This window comes from Impatiens glandulifera, chromosome 2, assembly GCF_907164915.1.
Source record: "Impatiens glandulifera chromosome 2, dImpGla2.1, whole genome shotgun sequence".
NCBI lineage: Eukaryota > Viridiplantae > Streptophyta > Magnoliopsida > Ericales > Balsaminaceae > Impatiens > Impatiens glandulifera.
Genome location: NC_061863.1, coordinates 13,090,949 through 13,107,291, shown reverse-complemented (window position 1 = coordinate 13,107,291; position 16,343 = coordinate 13,090,949). Strand labels below are relative to the sequence as shown.

Genomic DNA, 16,343 nt, shown 5'->3' with positions numbered 1-16,343 from the left:
ATGTTTCATTTCTCAGATGTGGGCGGTTTGCACTAATGGTGAGGTCAGTCGTACATGTAGATGGAAGGTTCGAGCATGTGGTTCTCTCTTGTAATGCGACCTCTGATCATGCCATCATTTGGATGGAGAAAGAAGCTCAAAGGGCTTTGGATGTGAGTTCTCAATATAGTTTTGAATTATTACTGTGATGATAGTGGTTTTTGAGGATGGATGATTGTGATTTTTGAATTATATTAATGGTTTTGGCAAAATGGTTTTGGATTATTATTGTTTATATAGGTACAAAATATGAAATATTAAAAAAAAAAACGATTATGTTTTTTAGTAACGCTATTAAGCTTAAAGAAACCGTTATTAATATTATATTAGTAGCGATTTTAAGCATTAGAAAACTGTTACTATTAATATATCAGATATTAAACATAACAAAACCGTTACTATTAATATATTAATAACGGTTTTAAACATAACAAAATCGTTACTAAACCTGTATCAGTAACGGTTTTATCTTGTTAAACCCTTTACTGATACTCATTTTTTTTACTATATAGTTAAATGAGTAAAAACAAATGGACTGAATTTTCAAATTGTAATTTGGAAGATTAGTAAAAGAAAAGAAAAGAATTTGTAGTTTGTTTTCAAATATTACAATATCATTATATTGATAGCAAATTTAGATTGATAGGTTGAGACGAAACACATTAGTTGGAAAATTAGGATTATTAATTGAATTTGTTTTCTTAATAGGTGAAAGCCTCAAATTTTTAGAATTCAAAAAACAAGACGTAGTTACTTGTTTTAATATTTAATGTGAATATTGTCTGCTCTTATTATATATAAGAAGTGAAAGGGTGATATTTACCCATCAAAAGTATATTTTTTATTTTATTTTAAAAAAAAGTTTATGTAATATGATATAAATAAGAGCTGTTTACATTTTTTTTCAATTATATAGTGTAATAATATTATATGACATTTTTATATTTTGAAACGTATCAAAAATATTAAAATCAATTTTCACTAACTTAATAAAAATATTGCTCATAAATAATTATGTTCTTGTGGTACAGTTTTATAGAAAACAAGTGATAGATATCTTAATGATATTAGTATGGTCTCCCTCATCAATTTTATCTTTTAGCATAACAAACACATGATTTGTGCCTCATAATTTCAGGGATAACAATGTATTAACAATTGATTTCAAAGAAAGAATGGGCAATGTCATCACAATATAAACAAAATAAAAAAAAAAATGACATTAATAATTAATAAGTAAATCTATTTTATTATTCTTCTTTTAATTAATCATTTATTAATTAAAATTTTAATTAATCCTATTAATATATAAATGATTCTAGCATTTATTCAGTAAAAATTATGAGTTAATTTACTTTTCAAAACTCAATTAAATAGCTCTATGATACACCATCTATTCTAAAATCAAACATTATATCAAAGCTTAATAATTTCGGTATATTTTGAATTTGTTTTCGATGTTTCATTAACATTGCATTAGATTGAGTCATGAATGTCTTTCTAAGACATTCTTCGGTTAGTAAGGAGTGTTGTATGTAGCATCTTGGCTTAGAACTAGTAATGAAATAGTTAGTCTCAATCATCCCTAGGCCTCTAGTCTTTCAAGATCCAATTTTGTAGCTTTTATTTGGTCGGACACATGTGATTCCGTTTTTTGTTACCTCGTCTGTTTTGGCTGGAGTCTTAGTAGCTCCATTTATCGCCTTATATAAGTTGTAAGCAGGATCGGGTCGGGTTGGGAACGACCTTCACGACCCAATGAGTTAGGTCAGCTATAGGCAGCTTATTGACCCATCTTAAAATTTTATTTTATTTTACTTTTCTGTTCCTCTTTTATTTATTTTTTTCATTGTAATGGTTTGCGATTTTCAATTCAAAAGACAAATTTATTTTGGTCAAACGGACAAATAAAAGTAATTTTGACAGCTCGGACCATATAAACATGTTAGAAAATATTATATATATATATATATATATTTGTATGATCTTTAGTCATTACAATTACATTGCTTAAATAAGAGATTAAAAAATGTAACAATTATAAACTTAGGAAATAATGATATATTTTATTCTCCTTCTCTTGATTCTAATGGTAACTGATGGGCTGATTTTATATTCTCCTTATTTGGGTTTCTGCATTGGGCTGAGGCCCATTGTATAAAATACTATTTATAGGGTAAATTGAGACTGTCTTTCAGTTTCCGAACACTCTAGGACCTTTGCATTTGAATGAGGCAGTATTGATAAAAGGCATATAGAAAGATTAACTAATTAAAAATGTGAGATAAAATTTCACTAAAAATAATCTTTATTTGATAAAATATATCAAAAATTAATTTCTCTCACATTTTCTAACTGATAACAAAAATAAAATAAAAAATCATACATAAATGAACATCTACATATTAAAATCATTCAAGCTTTTATTTGTTACTTGTTAAATCCACTTATTCTCATGATGTTTAGTTATATTTGGAAGGAAATTAAATAATTTACTTGTTTTGTTGCTTTAGGAATAAGATCATTAATAGCTTGTTTCATAAAGCTTTTTGTTAATTTTAAAGGAAAAACCTACATTTGACATAAATATCATTTTCACAATAAATTTGAATGACAATACACAAATTTAGATAAATCACATTTCTCATATTAGCAATTTAAAATCATTTTAAATTATGCATTTTACAATTTAATTGTGGTTACAATAAATATTGATATTTAAATATGCTCAATGTTAACTAAGAAAAACCATAAATTTAAATATGTGATGTCACATAATTAGGATGTTTATCGGAAAATAGGCACGCAGATTGTGAACATACAAACATTAGATTTTTGAGCTGATTATAGGGCATTGTTTGCGTCATACAATACGCAACGGTTATTTATAGCTATGACACATGCATGTCTCCACGTGTTATATGTAACACCCTTTCACCGTCCATTTCATGATATTTTTTACATACAATTTTATTGATTTCGGAATAGATGGATTTGTCTATTCATGACATAGTTTGACAATCTCAAATATCGGGTCTTTACACTATATGTTTATTATCTGCTTATCAAATTGTCAATATAACATAAATTTTGGTATAATTTTTTTGTTTAAAGAATACTTTTCATTAATTCACTTAGTTGTCATAATAGCATAAATTTTGATATCTTATCTCATTTTGTCTTCAAGAGTAAGATAACCATTATTGATACCAATTAAATATCAGTAATGGTTATTCTAAAACCGTTACAGATACCCTAATAAAACACAATTAAACTATTTTTTTTTTATTTTTCCTTTTTTCTTCTCCCGTCCTCTTTTACCGTTGAAGTTGCCGTCGTTACTCGGACTGCTGTCATTGCCGTTTCTCTGTCTCCGGTCACTTTATTCACCGCCGGCGGAAACAGCTTGCACCTCATCATTCCGACTTCTCTCATGCGTACTCTTCCGACAATATCCCACCACCTGTGTCTTCTGCTTCCTTCCCACTGAAGAAGCTCCAACGCCTCTCTCCCGCTACGATTTCTCACGCACAATATCATTATTCTGTTCCATCTTTCCTGAAGCTCAGAAGTCAAAGGTTTCTCATCCGCAATGGGATTCTTTACGAGCAGAGGATAAGGCGCAAGGCCAAGGATCATCCTCGTCTCAACGGGATCCTTCATCCAATACGGAGAATCAGATTCAGGTTGATTTCATGGCCTTTATAGCTTCAAATATACATCGCAGTTATTTTGCAACAAAACTAATTAGCAAGTTTTCATGGTTAGTTGACTATACGAGCTCGAAATATTTTGAAGCAGCATACCAACCAAAGACTGACTGATTTAGTGAAAGCCCTAGCAATTGGTGCTGCTACGGCAATTGGTGCAGCTGCTATTAATCATTCATGGATTGCTGCTAATCAGGTTATCCATCCTATCCGGTTTGAAATTCGAAACCATAATCATCAATATGAACAAATCAAGGTTTCCTTCCATGCAGAATGTGGCAATGGCACTGTTGTTTACAATGGGATACACATGCATGCATCATCTTTGAAGAATCACTTTCCTTCAATAAAAGTGGGGTTGGTTTATTGATGGCTGTGAGTTTGTGGTTTGTTAGGAGTATCGGTGTAAGATTCAATAGAACCTTAAATAGTTTCCTTTTAATACATCTGTTTCAACATTTTTGTTATGCTTTTGACATGACTTTCCTTTATTCAAAGGTTCCTTCTACTGGTATAGCTGTTTCGGAGTTATCACATGCAACTTCTGAAGTGAGCGAGATTTTGTTTTTCTTTCTTGGTGCAATGACCATTATTGAGATAGTTGATGCTTATCAAGGATTTAAACTGGTTACTAACAACATAACCACCAGAAAGACAAAGACTCTTCTTTGGGTGGTTCGTTCTTTATTTATTTTTGTGCTCCCTTCTTCCCTAACTACTGGCCTTTTGAGAAAATTAAATCCATTTTCAGGTTGGTTTTATGACATTCTTGCTGAGTTCAGTCCTCGACAAACTTACCTCTACCATTGTTATGGTCTCCTTATCGCGGAAGCTAGTACCTCCATCAGAATATGGCAAGTATGAAAGAATCGTAGTATAATTACTGTCAGTTTCCTTATTTGAACCGTTACAACATGTTTATAGGTTTCTAGGAGCTGTTGTTGTAATAGTAGTGAATGTTGGTGGAGCATGGACGCCTATTGGCGATGTTACTACTACTATGTTGTAGATACATGGTCAAATATCCACTCTACCGACAAATAGAATATACAAGTTCTTAGGTCTTACCCACCAAGGTAGCTCAAGCGGTAAGAGTCTTGAACCAAAAGCACTTTGATTGAAGTGGCTTGTTGTACTAGCCTTTTAGATCTAAAAAAGGAAAAATACACGTTCTTGTAAAAATGAGGAATTGGTTCTATTTACTTACAGGACTTGGTTATACCTTCTATTGTATCATTGGCTGTGCAATTGACACCAATGTCATTCACTAGGTAATCTTCTTCTTTTTTTAGATAGAAAGTGATTTTCTTTTTGCTGTATGGATTCATCAACCTGAGCTGTAAATATTATTGTTTAGTGAAGTTAATTGGAAAGGATTGGAAACATCGGATCTTTTGTCATCTGAACAAATGGCCCCAAGAGGAAAGTTAGTATTGGTTTTCTTTGGATTCTAACTGACGCAATTCACTACGGAGAACCCAAAAGACAGAAATTGAAGGTGCCACAAGCATTATCCCGCATCGACACTCAAGGAGTTCTTTTCTTCCTCGGGATTTTGTTGTCTGTCTGTAGGTAAATCTGTTGGTGCGGAAAATATTATAACTAAGAAAATAGGATTTTATTGATAGAATTCTTTAAGTAGCTACAGCTCACTTAATTTTGAGATATTAAAAAACTAATGAGAAACTCTCAATTTAAAGGATAAAATAGAATAATCTAGAACTCAAAATAAATGCAATTCATGACATTAAATAATGCATCTCTTGAGCTTCATCTTCCTCTCACGATCGATCTTCTCTTGAGATTCATCATCACATTTAATGTTTTCCAAGATTATTAATTATTTATTATTTTTAACACCCCCTCTTAATTAGTAATCTTGAGTTTCTTCTTGAATTTGTCGAACTTGTCAATCGTGACGGCTTTGGTCATGATATATGCTGGCTGATCCTCTGTCTTGATAAACTTCATGGAAATTACTTCTTGAGTAACCAAATCTCGAATAAAATGATGTCGTAGTTCAATATGTTTGGACCGAGCATGAAAAACAGGATTCTTTGTCATTGCAATAGCTGACATATTGTCACAATGAATAATTGTCGGCTCACATTGCTCAAACTTCATATCCTTTAAAATTCTTTGAAGCCAAACAGCTTCACAAGCTGCATCGGTACATGCTATATACTCTGCTTCGGCTGATGACAATGCCACAGATTTCTGCTTTCTTGAACTCCATGATATTACATTTGATCCAAGACAAAAGATATAACCGGAGGTACTTTTTCGATCATCAATCGAGCCTGCCCAATCACTATCTGTATAACCAACCAGCTTACATTCACTTTCCTTTTTGAATTCAATGCCTTGAGTTTTTGTGCCTTTAAGATATCTAAGGATTCTTTTTGCGGCTGCAAAATGAATTTGACTTGGCTCATTCAAAAATCTAGAAAGCAAGCTTACCGAATGTGTGATATCCGGTCTCGTGTTGAGATAGATTAATGAACCAATCAACTTTCTATAACTAGTTGAATCAGCTTTCTCACCGTCGTCGTTAACTTGAAATTTTTCATTCAACGCCATAGGAGTGGAGAGGGGCTTGCATTGACTCATATTGAATTTCTTGAGCAGATCTTCAATATATTTTTCTTGAGATAGAAAGATTCTTCCTGGACTTTGCTTAACTTGTATACCAAGAAAATATTTCATGAGTCCCAAGTCTGTCATCTCAAAATCTTTCATCATTTGATTCTTGAATTCTGCCACCATAGCTTTGTTTGTTCCAAAATAGATGAGATCATCTACATATAAACATACAATCAAGAAATCTTTGTCAATAGTCTTCACATAGAGAGATGATTCACTTGTACTTCGATTAAAGCCTTTCTTGATGAAATAGCTATTGATTTTGCTGTTCCACGATCGGGGTGCCTGCTTTAACCCATACAATGCCTTTTTTAGTCGATAAACTTTCTTCTCTTCTTCTTTGATCTCAAAACCTTCGGGCTGCTCAACATACACCTCTTCTTGAATTTCTCCATTTAGAAAAGCTGATTTTACATCAAGTTGAAATATATTTACCTCCAACTGAGCTGCAATGGCTACACAAGTACGGATTGTCTCCATTCTTGCAACAGGAGCATACGTTTCTGAGAAGTCAACTCCCGGTAGTTGAGAATAACCCTTTGCAACAAGTCGAGCTTTATGTTTTTGAATCAAACCATCCTCACTGTACTTTACTTTGTAGACCCATTTTAAACCAATAGTTTTCTTTCCATTTGGCAAGTCCACGAGTTCCCATGTTGAATTTTTCTCAATTGTAGATAACTCGTCCTTCATTGCTTTTTGCCAATATTCCTTTTGAGAAGTTTCTTGGAATGACTGTGGCTCACAAGAAAATAATCCAAACTCAATTTCATCATAAATGTCTTGAACCATTCGGGTCTTTCTTGGAGGACTATCTGAATCAGGTTCTGAGTCTTGTGCAGAAGGTTGAGATGAGCTAGCTTGGGATGTACTAGCTTGGGATGCAATTGGATCAGTAAATGGTTGTGATCCCAAGTCTTCAACTTCTTTCCCCTTCCAATTCCAAGTAGCCTTTTCATCGAAAACAACATCTCGAGATACAATAATTTTGTTGTTCAATGGATTCATCAATCGATATCCCTTGGATTCATCACTGTAGCCAATGAACACAAGTTTTTGGCCTTTCTCTTCAAACTTCTCCCGACTTTGAGATGGGATTAGAGCATAAGCAATACTCCCAAATATTTTTAAATGATCAATGACGGGCTTTTTATCATACCAAGCTTCAAATGGAGTCTTATTTCTGACCGCTTTGGTTGGTGATCGATTGAGAATATATATAGCTGTGTGAACAGCTTCAGCCCAATATAGATTTGGAATTCCATTTCCTTTCAGCATGCTTCTCGCCATCTCTACAATCGTACGGTTTTTTTCGTTCAGCTACGCCGTTTTGTTGTGGAGATCTACTGACGGTTAATTGTCTTTTGATACCATTTTCTTTGCAATATTCTGTAAAGGAATTTGAGAGATATTCTCCTCCACGATCAGTTCTCAAGCACTTCATTATATGACCACTTTCCTTTTCAGCTAGAGACTTGAATCGTAAGAAAATAGAAAATGCTTCGGACTTTTGATTAAGAAAATAAATCCACATCATTCTTGTATAGTCATCAACAAAGAGAATGAAATACCTCTTATCTCCAGGAGTAGGAGTTTGCATCGGGCCACATATATCAGAATGGACAAGTTCAAGTGGTGCTTTTGCTCGCCATGTAGTTTTGGGAAATGGGAGCTTGTGCATCTTTCCATAAATACAACCTTCACATATATCATTCATCACTTGAATAGAAGGAAGTCCAACCACCATATTTTTCTCTTTTAGCAGCTGAAGTCCCCGTTGATTTAGATGACCATATCGAAGATGCCAAAGCTTAGACAAATCTTCATTTTCAACTCTTAATGCACAATCATTTTTCAATGGAAACGTGAGAGAAAAAGTCTTATCTTTCATTTCGACAGTTGCCACAACCACATTCTTCTTTTTGTCAAATATTTTGCATCTTCCATCATCAAAATATACCGAGAAGTCCTTCTTAATAAGTTGTCCAATACTAAGAAGATTATATGAAATATTAGGGACATAAAGAACATCCGTGATAAGCTTTTTATTACCTCCCGAAGTTGGAACAGCAATGGTTCCTTTTCCTTTCGCATCTTGATAAGAACCATCTCCAAGAACAACGGTTGAAGTAATGTCTGAGTTGAGCTCCACAAACATATCTTTATTGCTGGTCATATGGTTGCTAGCACCGCTATCAAGATACCATCGACTGTTTAACTTCTCTTCACCATTCAGAGAAACAAACATAACGTCATAATCTTCTTTCACAAATTTTGCATCATCTTCTTTCTTCTCCTGATTTTGAAATCGACAATCCCTTTGAGAATGATTAGGGATTTTGCATCTTTTGCATTTGAAATAACAATCTTTTGACTCATGATTTGTTTTCTTGCAAATGATACAGAAATAAGAATCACCAGATTGTTGTGGTGCTTTGCCTTTCCAACCGAATGCCTTTTCATTTTTCTTACCAAATTTGTTGTGATGACTTCTTGAAAACGCTTCTGGTACTTGCTTGGATTTGAAGGCTTGATCAGTTGATGGAGTACAAGAACGATTAATTCTTTGCTCATGTGCTAGAAGAGATCCAGTCAACTCATATATTGTCATTTTGGACAAATCTTTTGATTCTTCAATCGCAGCAGCAACATGATCAAACTTTTGAGGAAGGCTTCGAAGAACCTTTTCAACAACCTTTTTGTCTTTGATTTCATCTCCGCTGCTTTTTATTTGATTGACAATAGTAGAAACACGAGAAGAAAAATCTTGTACCTTTTCTCGATCTTCCATCTTTAGATTGTCAAAATCTTTCCATAGGGCTTGGAGTTTTAATGCGATCGTCTTCTCCGTACCTTGAAATTCCTTTTTCAATATCACCCAAGCATCTTGAGCCTTTTTTACTCCAAAAATACGAGGGAATATGGTTTTCCCAACTCCTTGTTGAATATAGCGCAAAGCTAATGCATCTCGTTTTTTGAGATCCTTTTCAAATTTCGCATATCCTTCGTCGTCTTCATCGGGCACATCGAGTTCTTCTTCATCTATCATATCCCAAAGACCTAGGGATATGAAAAATGTTTCCATTTGGCTGCTCCAGAATTCATAGAATTCACCTTCAAAGATAGGAACTTGACTTGGAGAGTATGAGAATAGAGTAGATGCCATTTCAAAATTGAAAGGTAACCTTGCTCTGATACCAAATTTGTTGGTGCGGAAAATATTATAACTAAGAAAATAGGATTTTATTGATAGAATTCTTTAAGTAGCTACAGCTCACTTAATTTTGAGATATTAAAAAACTAATGAGAAACTCTCAATTTAAAGGATAAAATAGAATAATCTAGAACTCAAAATAAATGCAATTCATGACATTAAATAATGCATCTCTTGAGCTTCATCTTCCTCTCACGATCGATCTTCTCTTGAGATTCATCATCACATTTAATGTTTTCCAAGATTATTAATTATTTATTATTTTTAACAAAATCACCCAAAGACATATGGCCCAATTGTTTTCAGATACAGAAACAAAAACAATAACTGTTTATTTCTTGTGTTTTAACTTTTAACCAGTCAGGAGGCAGCTGGGATATTGAGGGAATTGGCGAACTATCTTGATGCACATATACACAACACTGAATTGATAACAAGATTTATAACTGATCCCCCAATTCCAATTCTGTCTTAATCATATTATATACATTCAATTCCATTTGAATTATGTTTCATTTCTCAGATGTGGGCGGTTTGCACTAATGGTGAGGTCAGTCGTACATGTAGATGGAAGGTTCGAGCATGTGGTTCTCTCTTGTAATGCGACCTCTGATCATGCCATCATTTGGATGGAGAAAGAAGCTCAAAGGGCTTTGGATGTGAGTTCTCAATATAGTTTTGAATTATTACTGTGATGATAGTGGTTTTTGAGGATGGATGATTGTGATTTTTGAATTATATTAATGGTTTTGGCAAAATGGTTTTGGATTATTATTGTTTATATAGGTACAAAATATGAAATATTAAAAAAAAAAACGATTATGTTTTTTAGTAACGCTATTAAGCTTAAAGAAACCGTTATTAATATTATATTAGTAGCGATTTTAAGCATTAGAAAACTGTTACTATTAATATATCAGATATTAAACATAACAAAACCGTTACTATTAATATATTAATAACGGTTTTAAACATAACAAAATCGTTACTAAACCTGTATCAGTAACGGTTTTATCTTGTTAAACCCTTTACTGATACTCATTTTTTTTACTATATAGTTAAATGAGTAAAAACAAATGGACTGAATTTTCAAATTGTAATTTGGAAGATTAGTAAAAGAAAAGAAAAGAATTTGTAGTTTGTTTTCAAATATTACAATATCATTATATTGATAGCAAATTTAGATTGATAGGTTGAGACGAAACACATTAGTTGGAAAATTAGGATTATTAATTGAATTTGTTTTCTTAATAGGTGAAAGCCTCAAATTTTTAGAATTCAAAAAACAAGACGTAGTTACTTGTTTTAATATTTAATGTGAATATTGTCTGCTCTTATTATATATAAGAAGTGAAAGGGTGATATTTACCCATCAAAAGTATATTTTTTATTTTATTTTAAAAAAAAGTTTATGTAATATGATATAAATAAGAGCTGTTTACATTTTTTTTCAATTATATAGTGTAATAATATTATATGACATTTTTATATTTTGAAACGTATCAAAAATATTAAAATCAATTTTCACTAACTTAATAAAAATATTGCTCATAAATAATTATGTTCTTGTGGTACAGTTTTATAGAAAACAAGTGATAGATATCTTAATGATATTAGTATGGTCTCCCTCATCAATTTTATCTTTTAGCATAACAAACACATGATTTGTGCCTCATAATTTCAGGGATAACAATGTATTAACAATTGATTTCAAAGAAAGAATGGGCAATGTCATCACAATATAAACAAAATAAAAAAAAAAAATGACATTAATAATTAATAAGTAAATCTATTTTATTATTCTTCTTTTAATTAATCATTTATTAATTAAAATTTTAATTAATCCTATTAATATATAAATGATTCTAGCATTTATTCAGTAAAAATTATGAGTTAATTTACTTTTCAAAACTCAATTAAATAGCTCTATGATACACCATCTATTCTAAAATCAAACATTATATCAAAGCTTAATAATTTCGGTATATTTTGAATTTGTTTTCGATGTTTCATTAACATTGCATTAGATTGAGTCATGAATGTCTTTCTAAGACATTCTTCGGTTAGTAAGGAGTGTTGTATGTAGCATCTTGGCTTAGAACTAGTAATGAAATAGTTAGTCTCAATCATCCCTAGGCCTCTAGTCTTTCAAGATCCAATTTTGTAGCTTTTATTTGGTCGGACACATGTGATTCCGTTTTTTGTTACCTCGTCTGTTTTGGCTGGAGTCTTAGTAGCTCCATTTATCGCCTTATATAAGTTGTAAGCAGGATCGGGTCGGGTTGGGAACGACCTTCACGACCCAATGAGTTAGGTCAGCTATAGGCAGCTTATTGACCCATCTTAAAATTTTATTTTATTTTACTTTTCTGTTCCTCTTTTATTTATTTTTTTCATTGTAATGGTTTGCGATTTTCAATTCAAAAGACAAATTTATTTTGGTCAAACGGACAAATAAAAGTAATTTTGACAGCTCGGACCATATAAACATGTTAGAAAATATTATATATATATATATATATATTTGTATGATCTTTAGTCATTACAATTACATTGCTTAAATAAGAGATTAAAAAATGTAACAATTATAAACTTAGGAAATAATGATATATTTTATTCTCCTTCTCTTGATTCTAATGGTAACTGATGGGCTGATTTTATATTCTCCTTATTTGGGTTTCTGCATTGGGCTGAGGCCCATTGTATAAAATACTATTTATAGGGTAAATTGAGACTGTCTTTCAGTTTCCGAACACTCTAGGACCTTTGCATTTGAATGAGGCAGTATTGATAAAAGGCATATAGAAAGATTAACTAATTAAAAATGTGAGATAAAATTTCACTAAAAATAATCTTTATTTGATAAAATATATCAAAAATTAATTTCTCTCACATTTTCTAACTGATAACAAAAATAAAATAAAAAATCATACATAAATGAACATCTACATATTAAAATCATTCAAGCTTTTATTTGTTACTTGTTAAATCCACTTATTCTCATGATGTTTAGTTATATTTGGAAGGAAATTAAATAATTTACTTGTTTTGTTGCTTTAGGAATAAGATCATTAATAGCTTGTTTCATAAAGCTTTTTGTTAATTTTAAAGGAAAAACCTACATTTGACATAAATATCATTTTCACAATAAATTTGAATGACAATACACAAATTTAGATAAATCACATTTCTCATATTAGCAATTTAAAATCATTTTAAATTATGCATTTTACAATTTAATTGTGGTTACAATAAATATTGATATTTAAATATGCTCAATGTTAACTAAGAAAAACCATAAATTTAAATATGTGATGTCACATAATTAGGATGTTTATCGGAAAATAGGCACGCAGATTGTGAACATACAAACATTAGATTTTTGAGCTGATTATAGGGCATTGTTTGCGTCATACAATACGCAACGGTTATTTATAGCTATGACACATGCATGTCTCCACGTGTTATATGTAACACCCTTTCACCGTCCATTTCATGATATTTTTTACATACAATTTTATTGATTTCGGAATAGATGGATTTGTCTATTCATGACATAGTTTGACAATCTCAAATATCGGGTCTTTACACTATATGTTTATTATCTGCTTATCAAATTGTCAATATAACATAAATTTTGATATATATTTTTTTTTTGTTTAAAGAATACTTTTCATTAACCTACTTAGTTGTGAAGTTAACGACTCAATGGCAGAAACTGAAACACAAAATATATAGTGAAGATACCTTTTACAATATAAGCAAACAACCAGGCACATGCCTCCGTTGGAGGCAAACAAGAGCCACCTCAAATAAAAACAAGACAAATAATTCAAAAGATGAAAAAAAAACATAATAAATAGATCTAACCGAAAACAAATATTTGTTCACACATATGATCCCTTCTGCCTTTTCCCAGTATCAGCGTTAGTCCAACCATTATGAAAGATGCATTGATTCCTCTATTTCCAATCATTTAGAAGTGCACTGCGATTTTGAAGTTTTGGTCATAACTCGATGTTCCAAGTCCTACCCATTCTAGTAATAAGATGCGGAAGTTATATGGAAGAATTTAACCGTGATAAGATTTATCCATCGCCCCAATCCATGTAAAAGAAGATAGATCAAGCTATTCTTTAAGATGTTAATAATATTAGTGACCAAAATCATGTTGGATTGTTTTATTGAAAAAAAAAAAAAATTGATCATATTACATGGTTACATACTATCAAAATTCTACAATTCTCTCTTTGTTCATGAAGTAATGAATGGGAAGCCCCGGTCCCGTAACATTATATCAAACAAATTAATGTATATGATATTGGATTATTTTAATAATATTTTAGATATCCGACTTTGTACACAAAAAACGCATCATGTTTATAAACTTATTTTAAAACATTAATAAAAACAAAATAGAGTATAAATAATATTTTAAAACATATTTTCTTATTAAATAAAGACGAAAAATTCAAGTTTATAACTAATAATAGTAAATAAAATTTATTAAGAATTGTTCGGTTGAGATTATTTAAATAACTCAATCTAATAAAACAATATTACACTTATTCTCTTATCTATTATATCACTCAATTCATCAACCAAAATAATAAAATACCTTTTATTTTTTATAATATCATTACATATTAATACCCTTTAAAAAAATTTACCACAAAATTCCTCACATAAAATCATTACTTTTAAAGTAAACTAAACTACCTGAATCCGAACCTAAATAAATATAACGATAAATAGAAGACTTAAATACAAATAATTGAATTTTTTTTTATCAAATATTAGAGTCAACAAACAAACAAAAAAAAATCAAACATAATTTTTGTTTTCTCAGATTTAAAATAATATATAGATAATAAAATATTTAATGTTATAAATGTTAATTACAAATAAATTAAATCTTAATTACAAATTTTATTATATTACAAGTTGGTTTATATCTACAAATATTTTTTTCCATCACAACATTAATATATTTTGAGTGTTTATAGATTATTTCGGTTATTTAATTAATTATATTACACATCTAAGATTAATATATCAGTTTTATTACATAAAAAATAAATATATAGATGTTCAAATATTTATGAGTTTATAGTCTACATAGGGATTGATTTGAATGGTCACTAAGGATGACAATTTGAGACCGTTCCGCGAAAATCGAATCGAATTGTCCTGTTTAGGACGGTTTTTCCCCGAAACCGAATGAGGATGGAGCGGGGATGATAATTGCGCCCCGATTTCATCCCGCCCAGCACCAATTTCACCCCGACCCGCCCCGATTTCATCCCGATTCTGCCCTGAATACCATAAACATAATTAAATATATTAAATCACCAATATATTTATTTATTCACTATATTTATAAGAGTAATAAGGTTATTTCATAATAATAATAATATAAAATTTTAATATATTACAATATATATTATATTAAAAAAACCGTTTATATAATTTAATTGTATAATTTTTATTTATTTTAATTTTTTTTTATTAACGGTGCCCCGCGGGATCCCCCAAAACCAAAAAAAATCGAACGGGGCGGGGATGGTATTAAAAAAATTCCCGAAATTAAAACGGGGCGGGAATGGTAATTGCATTCCCCGCCTCGAACCGCCCCATTGCTATCCTTAATGGTCACCATAATTAAAAACACAAAATAATATTTGTAGGTAGAAATATTTGAAGCAATTAGAAATTCATTAGTGATGATAAAAGAAAAATGAAAAAATGCTCTCTTTTTTAAAGGCTAAAAGGCGAATGTATAAAGTTCTAAGATGTCGAAGATGTTTCGATCTCAAGTCATCTAGAAAGAATATTCAACGTCTTTTCAAATTCTAAAAACATGCATTTAAAACAAATGCAATAAAACCCCAGTTCAAAATTATGTATGCCATTTAAAAAATGTAATAAATCTTAATCGAAGACTAGGTGTATTTTTCAAAAAAATAAAAATCATTCATTAAACCCTAGTTCATACACTAAGGGTATTTTTTTAGAAATCTCTAAGATTGAAGCTCTAGATCGAAAACTAGGAGAATTTTTGAGAAACACTTGATGAAACTCTAATTCGAACACTAGGTGTCCTTTTTGAATCATATAGCTTAAACCCTAGTACGAACACTAGGTGCTTTTCTAAATGCCATAGTTAAACTCTAGTTCACAATAAGTACTTTTCTGTATTGAATGTTAAAACCCTAGTACAAATACTACATATGTACTTGTTCAAATCACATGATGAAACCCTAATTTCAAACACTAAGCGTTTTTCTAAGATGCATGTGAAAACTCTAGTTTCGAATACTAGGTGCTTTATAAGAAAAAAAATATTGAAACCTAGTTTCAAATAATAGTATGTGATTTTTATGAGACGCATATCAAAACACTAGTTTCAAACAATAGGTACTTCTCTAGATCACGTGTCAAAATCCTTGTTTTGAACACTAGGTGCTTTAAAAAAAAGTTTTTGAAGCAACCTCATCTAAGGCTGGGATTCCCTTATTCACAAATTCTTGTGCTTGTATAGGTCTGTCGTCATAAAATAGTTGGAGTTTTATACTTTTGATTAATATCACTATCACACTATTAGGACTTTTAGCTCATGTATAAACTAACATTTTGTCGGGTCAAAAGTCGATTAGACCCATCTAGGATTCAAATGTTACTAGAAAACAAGTAATGACATTATGGATTGCAGCATTGGACACATCAACGAGAATGAT

The 16,343-nt window shown here is 31.0% G+C and overlaps 1 pseudogene; it reads left to right on the top strand.

Moving 5' to 3' along the window:
• Positions 1-35: 35 nt before the first annotated feature.
• On the top strand, positions 36-10,340 carry LOC124924369 (annotated as a pseudogene).
• The last annotated feature ends 6,003 nt before the right edge of the window (positions 10,341-16,343 follow it).